Here is a 9,825-nt window from a genome sequence, read left to right as displayed (position 1 = left end):
CACCAATTGCCAACCTATAGGCACACCTTAGGAGGATAATCACGTTAAGCACGTTCCTTACCCATTTCCCTGTCTTTTGAGCCTACGTGGCTCCTCTTATTCTTTACTTGACCAGTGTCACAAGCCAAACCTGCTTAAGCAATCTTTATTGGAATCTAAAGCCAAAGCTTGCTCAGGCAATCTATATTGCTACAGAGCTAAACCGTCCCTTCCTTCACCTTCAGTAGCTTAGGGCCTCATCAAACCTAAATCCGGCCCTGGCTGGATCTAAACCACCTCTTGCCTGGTGTATCTGCACACTATAAACTGGTGAAGCTCCTGCTTCATAAAGTAAACTAAAAACCAAACTGAGGCCTGTGTTGTATATTTGGAAGATTTGCTTGGGGTTGGGTCTGTGAATCTAGATGCGACTGTGTAAACAACTGCCAGTGTTTAGAAATCTTAGCTCAAGTCAGCTAGCTTAGTCAGAAGCTCATTTTGCTGAACAAACCCATCTTGGGAGCTCTCTAAACAGGAAGCTCCATGAAAGGTAGTATTTCTGACTATTTAGGATTAGTCAGACCCTGCACATCCGAGGTTATTTAGAAAGAAAAGAATATCCCAGCAGAGGCCCGATAGGATAGGTAGGTAGTTAGAGGCCCAAGCTAGGTGTGATGGAGGCAGTCATATTGTTTCTCCCTCCTATCTTCATATTCATATCTAAAACATATGATTAATGTAAATAGATAGTGTTGCTGGTCCCGTACTATGAAATGCTTTCCCAGCGGAGATTAGGTAGGCATCCTTACTTTAGACATCCTGGCATCTCTTGAAGACCTTTTTACACAGGCAGGCCTATGCAACTGTTTATACACATTTTTATTACATTTATAATAAATTCCCTCCACATTTCCTCCAAGGAGCCCAAGGTGGCATGCACCGTATTCTTCCCTTCCCTGTTATCTCCTGACAACAACCCTGTGACGTAGGTTAGGCTCAACAACTGTGACTGGCCCAATGTCACAGCCGATTGGAGACTTGAACGGGGTCTCCCTGTTCTAGTCCAACACTCTAACCAAAACTCCACACTAGTTTTAATGATCGCTTTTTAAACTCTGCCGTCATATTTTCAAATTTTGTGCTTCAGCTCAGAGATGCAGGGTTCCTGCTTCTTGTCGGAAGTAAAGCCGGTATATATGAGGAAACCTTGAGCCTGATCTTGAGAAGTCGCCCCTACTAGCCTGACACAACGTGCTACAGGACAAAAATGACATGGCAAACTTGTTTTGCATTGTGTGTTATATCTAGATCAGATAAAAGTCTGGATTCCAAATAATTCCATTTCTGCAGTTGCAGACCCCCTCACTTCTCAGAAATTCTAAAAGGCTGCTCAGCAGACTCCTGTCACTGAGATGTTTGGGTAATCCCCTTTTCTGAGCAATAGGCTTATGCACAATCACAAGCCTTTGCTAAATTACTATGAACAAAGCAAGATCTTGAAGATGTAAGTATTTAGGAATGATGGGATATAAAAAACAATCTAGCACATTAGTGCATCTTCTTGCATAAACAGGATTTCTCAGAGTCACCAGAAGGTGTCTCACAGCACAAAGAGAGCACTTTTTAAAATATTCACCTGCATCAAAATTTGCAAAATGATACATGATGCATGGTATAACTTTGGGCACTAGGTCTTAAGAATTTTCTAAACTTGAGCTTCTCCACTTATGTTTTAAGGTTTAATTCCAAAGGGAAATACTGTAAGGTCTTAATTTTACCTGAGAGAAACGATATAGCACATACTCTGTACTCTATTTTTCCCACAAGGAGGGCCACTAGACCTTTTCCACCCATCGCTTCCATTTTCTGTTGTTCATTCCAACGAGTAAATAATGGCAGCAGTGAATTCTATGTAAACAGTTCAGTGAAACCTAATGCAAAACAGCTGGACCCAGTTTAAACACAGCCCGCACATGGGTGCAGCTTTCCTTTTTTTCTTCTTTTTTTCCCCTGGTGTGAACTGTTGTCTTTTATTTCAGTGCTTTCTATAAAAAAAAGTTGTGAAATCCAGCCAGCCATCACAATGAAGCCCCTCATGCAAAGGTTTACGCCCAGCAGGAACCAGCTATTGTTCATCAAACACAGCTAAATTGTTCTTTAGAATTGTTCCTCCCAGTGCAGATCTGCTGACCCATTGTACATGAAGGCACAGCACCTCGTAAGACAAAGCCAGCACTAATCTCTGAGCAAACACCCCCACCACAACATATCTTCTGCTCTCTTCTCCCTAGCTAGGTGAAGATTGATGTAAGAACTTTGAATGTACCTTTACTGTCCTAAGAAAAGTGTATTTCTGTACTGGAGTCCTGTACATTCTTGTGACATGACAGATATACCTCCCTTGAGAGGAAGAGAATGAGTGGGCAGAAAGAAATGCAGTATATTAGGGGAAATTGCTTGCAAAAAAAATGTGCATATTGAAAGACATTTGCACTAAGATGCTGGTAAATTTTCACAAGCACTTTGAAAAGTTCATAAAGTGATGTAGAAAGGTGGAAACGTGAAACTGAGCAAAACTCAAACTGGAAGATTTGCCAGTCCCCCTTTACTTATATGATAACATCTAAAAGGGGCAAAGGTTCTGCAACTGCTATGTTTTGAGTTTTCTTTCTTTCTTAATAAAATTGTACGCCGCTTGATTGTAAAACAACAACAACCCTCAAAGCGGTTTACAATGCCTGGTTCGCACATAATGCTAAGCCAAACTAATACTTAAAAATCACAGCCACTTCACTCTTCCTCTGGGATCTAAACTGTGCTAATTCCAAACTCGTGCTCATAGTTCATCTCCCTCCATACATTTTAGCTTACCACTCACAGAATTGCAGAGTTAGAAAGGACCCCTTGCAAAGCAATCATGGTTTGTTAGGAGAAAGCAAGCAACGAGTTTGGGTTCAAGCAATGCACTGCCAAGGTAAACCATGACTGAGCTCCCATAGTGTGGCAGGAGTGAGAGAGGGGTGAAATAGTTGGTCATGATTTTCCACCCTGTGCCACAGTGTGTTTGCTTGCTCATGGTACGCCATCATTTGACTTCATGCTACGTGCAAACTGGGCTGCTAATTACTGAACCCTGAGGGCAGGCAGCTTTTGAAAGAAATTCTGGTCATAGTTTGAAGACACTAGAATACTAAACGTGCAGGAAGAATGTTGTCAGGCCTTGTATTTTTTTCCAGATAGCCTCTAGCTTGCTTTCTCCCCCACCTTTTTTTTAACATCAGAGGGAGTGACCAGCATTTGTCAAAATAAATTACATGATTTCCATGATTTATCCTTTCTCCCCAGAAAACCTGTTTAGCAACAGTGGTGGTGGAGCTAGAGAATGGGGCAAGAGAGGCTTCTGCTTAAGAGCAAATTGTACTTACCAGATGTGCTTGTGTTTGGCATACTGTATCTCAACTTATAAAATACACTCCCACCCCGGGAGAATACCCCTCTCGCCATTGCAATCCCACTTCATAGAAATGTGCTGTAGCTCAATGGCAGACCATCTGCTTTGCATGCAGGTCCCAGGTCCAAGCCCTGGCATCTCTAGGTAGGACCAGAAGAGACTCCAGTCTGAAACCCTCAAGAGCTGCTGCCAGTCATTGTAGATGAAGCGAGATGGGCAAATGCTCTCTGTATAAGGCAGCTTCCTATGTTCCTAACTCTGCTTCTAAAGGGCTCTAAGCAGGGATGTTAGTTAAGGGGTGGACCACCTCTTTCAGCCCACCGACTGCATTTCCACCTGGGCAGCTCTCCAGGGACTGCATGCCAGTGATGGGCAGGGATGGAGCCAAAAGTCGGCAGGGCAACCCTTGTGCCTCTTGCCTGTGTGCAGTCGGCTGTTTTCCAGACAAGTAGAGTCATAGATTTGTGCCCACACACCTTCACCCTTCATTCAAGCAAGCAGAAGGCATTGCTACAGTGCAAAGACACGAACGTGCAGGGCAGGGCTGGTGAGGGTTGTGGCCTGGAGAGAGGGGGGGTGACCTGGGGAGGAGGGCACAAAAAGAGGTCTGGAGGACCACACTGGACCTTTAAGCTCAGTCCCCACTCCTGGTGCATACTGTCTGGGGGTGACTGGAACTCCCATCTGCAGTCCAGTAGAAGGGAGAGTTGTATGCAAGAATGCTCTCCTAGAGATGCCCCAAAGCAAGTTCTGCCTGGGAGCTGTGAAATCTACAGCACAACTTCCAAGTGAAGAAAAAAACAATCAAGCTCAGGCTGGGTACACACCATACATTTAAAGCACCCTCTCAAGAATCCTGGGAACTGTAGTTTGCTAAGAATTGTACCTCTGTGAGGGGGAAAACTGCAGTTCCCAGGTTTCGGGGGGCGGGCGGCTTTGCTTTAAATATATGGCATGTACACAGCCACTTGTATTGCTTTCTGGAGAATCATACAGATGTATTTTGAGTCCTTTTTGGTACTGTCATGTGTCTTTTTTTTTTTTGCATGCTTGCTGGCGCTCATTCAACACTACTAATTCAGAAATATAGCAAATGGTTCATTCATGCTTCTACTTACCCTGCTGCTTTCACCCAGGAAAACCTGCTGTTTACTGCTGAATTGAAACAAACGTCAATTGTGTTTTGTCCGGATTGACATTTGCTCCAATTCAGCACAAAAGAGCAGGTTTTCTGGGGGGAAGCAGTGGGGCAAAGGCAAAACTACTTGGACCCATGTCTGGAAAGCATGGGAAATGCAGAAAATCACTTGGACCCATGCTGTCTAGTCATGGGACAAGTGGAAATGTAGATGAGTCCTACGGTTGTGTGTTGCATGTCAATTGCATTATAATCAGGTCAGCATGATAAGTGATGCTTCTCCCCCCATAGACCTTTTGAGATGTTCAAACCGTGTCGAGTTAACAAACATGTAGGGTAGAGCCTGCTGATCTTTGACCCCCAGCATGTGCTCAGTGAATGCCATTTTGACTTCTGGAACATGGCTTAAGAACATAGGATATTGCCTTATTATACCAAGTCAGACTATTTGTCCACTGTCCAATATAGTCTACCCTGGCACTTGGTTTCAAGGGTCTTGGGCAGAAAGAGGTCTTGTTCGTCACCTGCTGCCTGATCCTTTTAACCTTTCCCATTGACCATGCTGTCTGGGTCTGATGGGAGTTGTGGTTCAGGGATTGAAACAGGGACATTCCGCATGCACAAACACAAAGGAGGCATGAATGAGGCTCACTGTGTGTGAATGATAGGCAGGTCCAGATTCCTCAAAGAAGCCCCATCACAAAACAGGGAAGATCAAGGGCCCATGCTTTGCGGTCAAATGTTGAACCTACAGCTATGGCTGGCTAGATTTAAAATGGGGATGTTGCTTCTTGTTGGCCAAGCTAGTTTTGTTGTTAATGCTTAGGCTCAGTGCTGGAAGAAGGCAGTATCATAGTTGAATACATTTAAATGGAGGAAGGGAAGAGCAGCCTTGCCACAAATTGATATGAGTGCCTGCATATAATTCAGTACTTAGTTCTTGTATTGTCAGACTGACCTTCCCCTGCCTTTGCCCCACACTTTCCTACTTTCTACTGTCTTTTTAGCTTGTGAACCAAAAAGCAGGGTGCATCTTTTAAATTTCAGAGAGTTTTTACGTGAAGGACTATTTTTCTGAAAAGCGGGGCCAAAATATAAGAAATAAAGCAGAGGCTGTTCACCTGGGGCTCTCCAAATGTTGCTGGACTGCAGCTGCCATCATCCATGGCCACTGGCCACGTTGGCTGAAGCTGTTGGGAGTTTTAGTTCAGTTTGGATGCCTACACGTGAGCCACCCATTTTAAAGAACAGCTACTGCTTGGGAATATGCAGCACTCAGCTTAAAGCTGTCTCTGACTTCAGTCCAAAAGCAATCTGTCAATCTGAAAGCAGAGCCGTTGGAAACAGATTATGACTGGGCGTGGGAAAGTTAAGAACTGTATCGTAGTACAAGGGCAGGTAAAGCCCGTTGTTTATCTCTGGGGTTCATGCTGAAGCATAATAATAATAATGTAAGCAACACTGGCATTAGGGCTTCCTGCCAACAACTGAATGAGCTGTTCTCTCCTTTGTGCAGGATTAGCCCATGTGCTACCTTCTAGTTGTTCCTGGACTCCAGTTCCCATCAGCCTCAGCCATCATGACCAATGGTCAGGGATTATGAGAGCTGTAGTCCAACATTAGAAGGCTATCACACTGTCCAGCCCTGTCTTAAAGGTAAAGGGACCCCTGACCATTAGGTCCAGTCGTGGCCGACTCTGGGGTTGTGGCGCTCATCTCGCTTTACTGGCCGAGGGAGCCGGAGTACAGCTTCTGGGTCATGTGGCCAGCATGACTAAGCTGCTTCTGGTGAGCAAGAGCAGCACATGGAAACGCCGTTTACCTTCCCGCCGGAGTGGTACCTATTTATCTACTTGCACTTTGATGTGCTTTCAAAGGGACCAAGGAATGGGAGCTCACCCCTTTGCGGGGATTCGAACTGCCGACCTTCTGATTGGCAAGTCCTAGGCTCTGTGGTTTAACCCACAGCACCACCCGCGTCCCATAGCCCTGCCTTAAAGGTAAAGGTAAAGGTACCCCTGCCCGTACGGGCCAGTCTTGACAGACTCTGGGGTTGTGCGCCCATCTCACTTAAGAGGCCAGGGGCCAGTGCTGTCCGGAGACACTTCCGGGTCACGTGGCCAGCGTGACATTGCTGCTCTGGCGAGCCAGAGCCGCACACGGAAACTCCGTTTACCTTCCCGCTAGAAAGCGGTCCCTATTTATCTACTTGCACCCGGAGGTGCTTTCGAACTGCTAGGTTGGCGGGCGCTGGGACCGAGCAGCGGGAGCGCACCCCGCCGTGGGGATTCGAACCGCCGACCTTTCGATCGGCAAGCCCTAGGCGCTGAGGCTTTTACCCACAGTGCCACCCGCGTCCCCACAGCGCCACCCGCGTCCCCAGCCCTGCCTTAGGGCTACACTAAAGCTAGACTCAAAGCAGCAATGGTGAAAAGCGGTAGAGTAATTTTCTGTGCTCCTTGTTCATGTATGTTTGCATTTAATTAATAGGATTTCTATACTGCTTTATCATCAAAACCTGTAAGCTGTTTGCGTCAAACTGTATTGGAGATACATGGGCACAAACTTGCATTTGCTGCTTTGTAAAAAAAAATGGGAAGCTCTAACAACAGTGCAATCCTACACCTATGTATTCAACAGTCAATCCCACTGATTTCAGTGGAGCACAGGACTGCAGACTTAAGTGTGCATAAGCACAGGAGAGGGAACTCAAAAGACAATTTCTAAAAATACTGGCAGCTCCAGTGGGTTCGACACACTCCCTTTGGCTCTCAAAAGCAAATTGCTCAGCAATGCAACAACAAACAGAATTTCACAGCAGGATAGAGCAGGTCACACCCTTGCGTGACTCTCCTGGCTTCTCAGAGAAAGAATGCATTGCTGGGAGGGGTGTGAGGAAGGCTAAATAAATATCTCCTGGCACATACTTAGAAAAACAGCTATTGTAGATGGCCAGGATAGCTAGAAATAAACTAGTATGAAAGGGGAAGAGACTGACCATTGCAACAACAGAAAAGGAAGATTTATGAAGGCACATAAACAAGCAAGCAAGTGAAAATTTGATTGCAGTGAATCTACTGATCCTTGATTCCCAGGTGCACCACACAGCACAATTGGCAAGGGATTTCTTCCATTAATACCCCACCTTTCTTCCATCCTGGACCCCAAGGAGGCTAGGCACTGGCCATCCCAGGCACTGAACAGATGCAGGCCAGTTTAGCTTCAGCAAGATTGTCACCTGGACAACCTTGGATGTACCTAGAGAGTGCTGTCCTCCTTACTGGAGTGAGGAAGACATTTTTCTTTCGAGGGCCACATTTCCACCTGGATGCCAGTGGGTCAAACCCAGCAATGGGTGGGTATGGATGCAGAGGTACTCTATTGCTCTTCCTGACCCACAAGCTGCTAGGAAAGAGGAAGAGGTCTGAACTGATTGCTTTTGAAATGTGGCTGAGGCCCACCTGCACAACACACACTTACCTGAGAGCAAGCCTACTGAACCCAACAAGCGACATCCAGCATTAGTCATAGTTCATTAAAATCAACAGTAACAAGTCCATCCATCTCATTCGGTCTACTCCAAGTACAACCTAGCTAGGTATCACCTAACAGGTCTATGTTCCAAGTATGCACATACAGGATTGCATTTTTAGGGAACACACACACACACACACACACACACACACACACAAGCATTGATAATCCCAGTGTGGCTGCCCCCGTTTCGCTGAGCAGCGCCGCTGCTGAGATATGACAGGTGCCCACTTCTTACTTTCTGTAAATCATTGAGACATTTTTGTTTCAACAAGCTTTTCCAGTTGTATGAAAAGGTGTCTGCCTTAGGTTTATAAACAATAGAAGATGAACACCTACTTTCAAGGTTTCTTTGAACTGTTTTCAAAACCATTTTTAGCAGTTTTAATTGTATGCTTGTAATCACCACTTGAGATGAGTGTCAAGGGCGATTCAAAAATTCGTAATTATATTTCTCATTTTTTGAAGAAAGAAAAACCAACAATCCATACTTTCATTTGCTTGGTATAGGAAAGAGCAAACAACTGTTGTGTCGCCAACTTATTTTATGGCCCTGGATCCTGTGCCTTTAACAGCTGCATGCCATGCAGAAAATGAGCAGGGGAAACCTTTCCCAGCGGTTGAAATGAGCCAAAAGAAAGCAGTTTCTGCCTGTACTCAAGGAAATGCAGGCATTTTCATGCAAGAAGAGGATGAAGTTTTGCTCATCGAGTTGCACTCTTGCTAATCGTTGCAGTAGTAGAAACTTGTCAACTTCCCTGCTCCTGTGCCTTTAACAGCAGCAGTGATACAGTGGTACCTTGGGTTAAGAACTTAATTCGTTCTGGAGGTCTGTTCTTAACCTGAAACCGTTCTTAACCTGAGGTACCATTTTAGCTAATGGGGCCTCCCACTGTCACTGTGCCGCCGGAGCACAATTTCTGTTCTCACCCTGAAGCAAAGTTCTTAACCTGAGGTACTATTTCTGGGTTAGTGGAGTCTGTAACCTGAAGTGTCTAAGGTACCACTGTACATAGAAATGTGGTAGAACATACTTATTCTGGCAGGAAGATAAAGCAAGGGGAAAAGGTTGGACTGCTTTGTTTCAGAATGTCAGGCTCCTGTAGGGCTGCGAGATGTTCAGCTGGCCTCTGTGCTTGCGCCTTCAATTGCAAAGAATGAGCAGGAGAAGCTTTTCACAGCGTGAAGACAAACTTCAACCGCCATTTTCTGCTGCAGATCAAGCGGCTCTTAGAAGGCACTGCTGCAAAACCTGGCTGAAAAGCTGGAAGACCAAGCCTGCTCCTAAAGGCACAGGTGAAAAGCAGGGTTGCCTATTTGTTTCTAACAGGTTCCTTACTCCTGTTTAACAGCAACTTGAAGACATGGCGAAGGTGGTTTCAGGTTACCTTCCCCCCATTGGTTCCAATACTGTTTGATAAGAGACTAGTCCCATTGCCCACTGTCTCTGCATTCAGCACAAGGGCTCTATGCACCTCCAGTGGTACATTCCTAGAGGCCTTCTTTGAATGCTCACATGTTGCGAGGGATGTGGCTGGTAAACATTTTGCTAGAAGGGAGCAGGGCTAGTTCCTGTGCCCCTCCTGGCCTGCCCATTCTCTGAGCATGTGAGCGAGGTCATCTCAGCACCTCTTTTAGCAAGCGATAATGCTATCTCTATGCTGTGATAAACATCCCTGGTTGATTTTTTGCAGACCAAGCTACTGCAGCAAGTAAGGACATT

Source organism: Podarcis raffonei, chromosome 10 (assembly GCF_027172205.1).
Source record: "Podarcis raffonei isolate rPodRaf1 chromosome 10, rPodRaf1.pri, whole genome shotgun sequence".
In the NCBI taxonomy this organism is placed as follows: Eukaryota; Metazoa; Chordata; class Lepidosauria; order Squamata; family Lacertidae; genus Podarcis; species Podarcis raffonei.
This window is presented reverse-complemented; position numbering follows the sequence as displayed.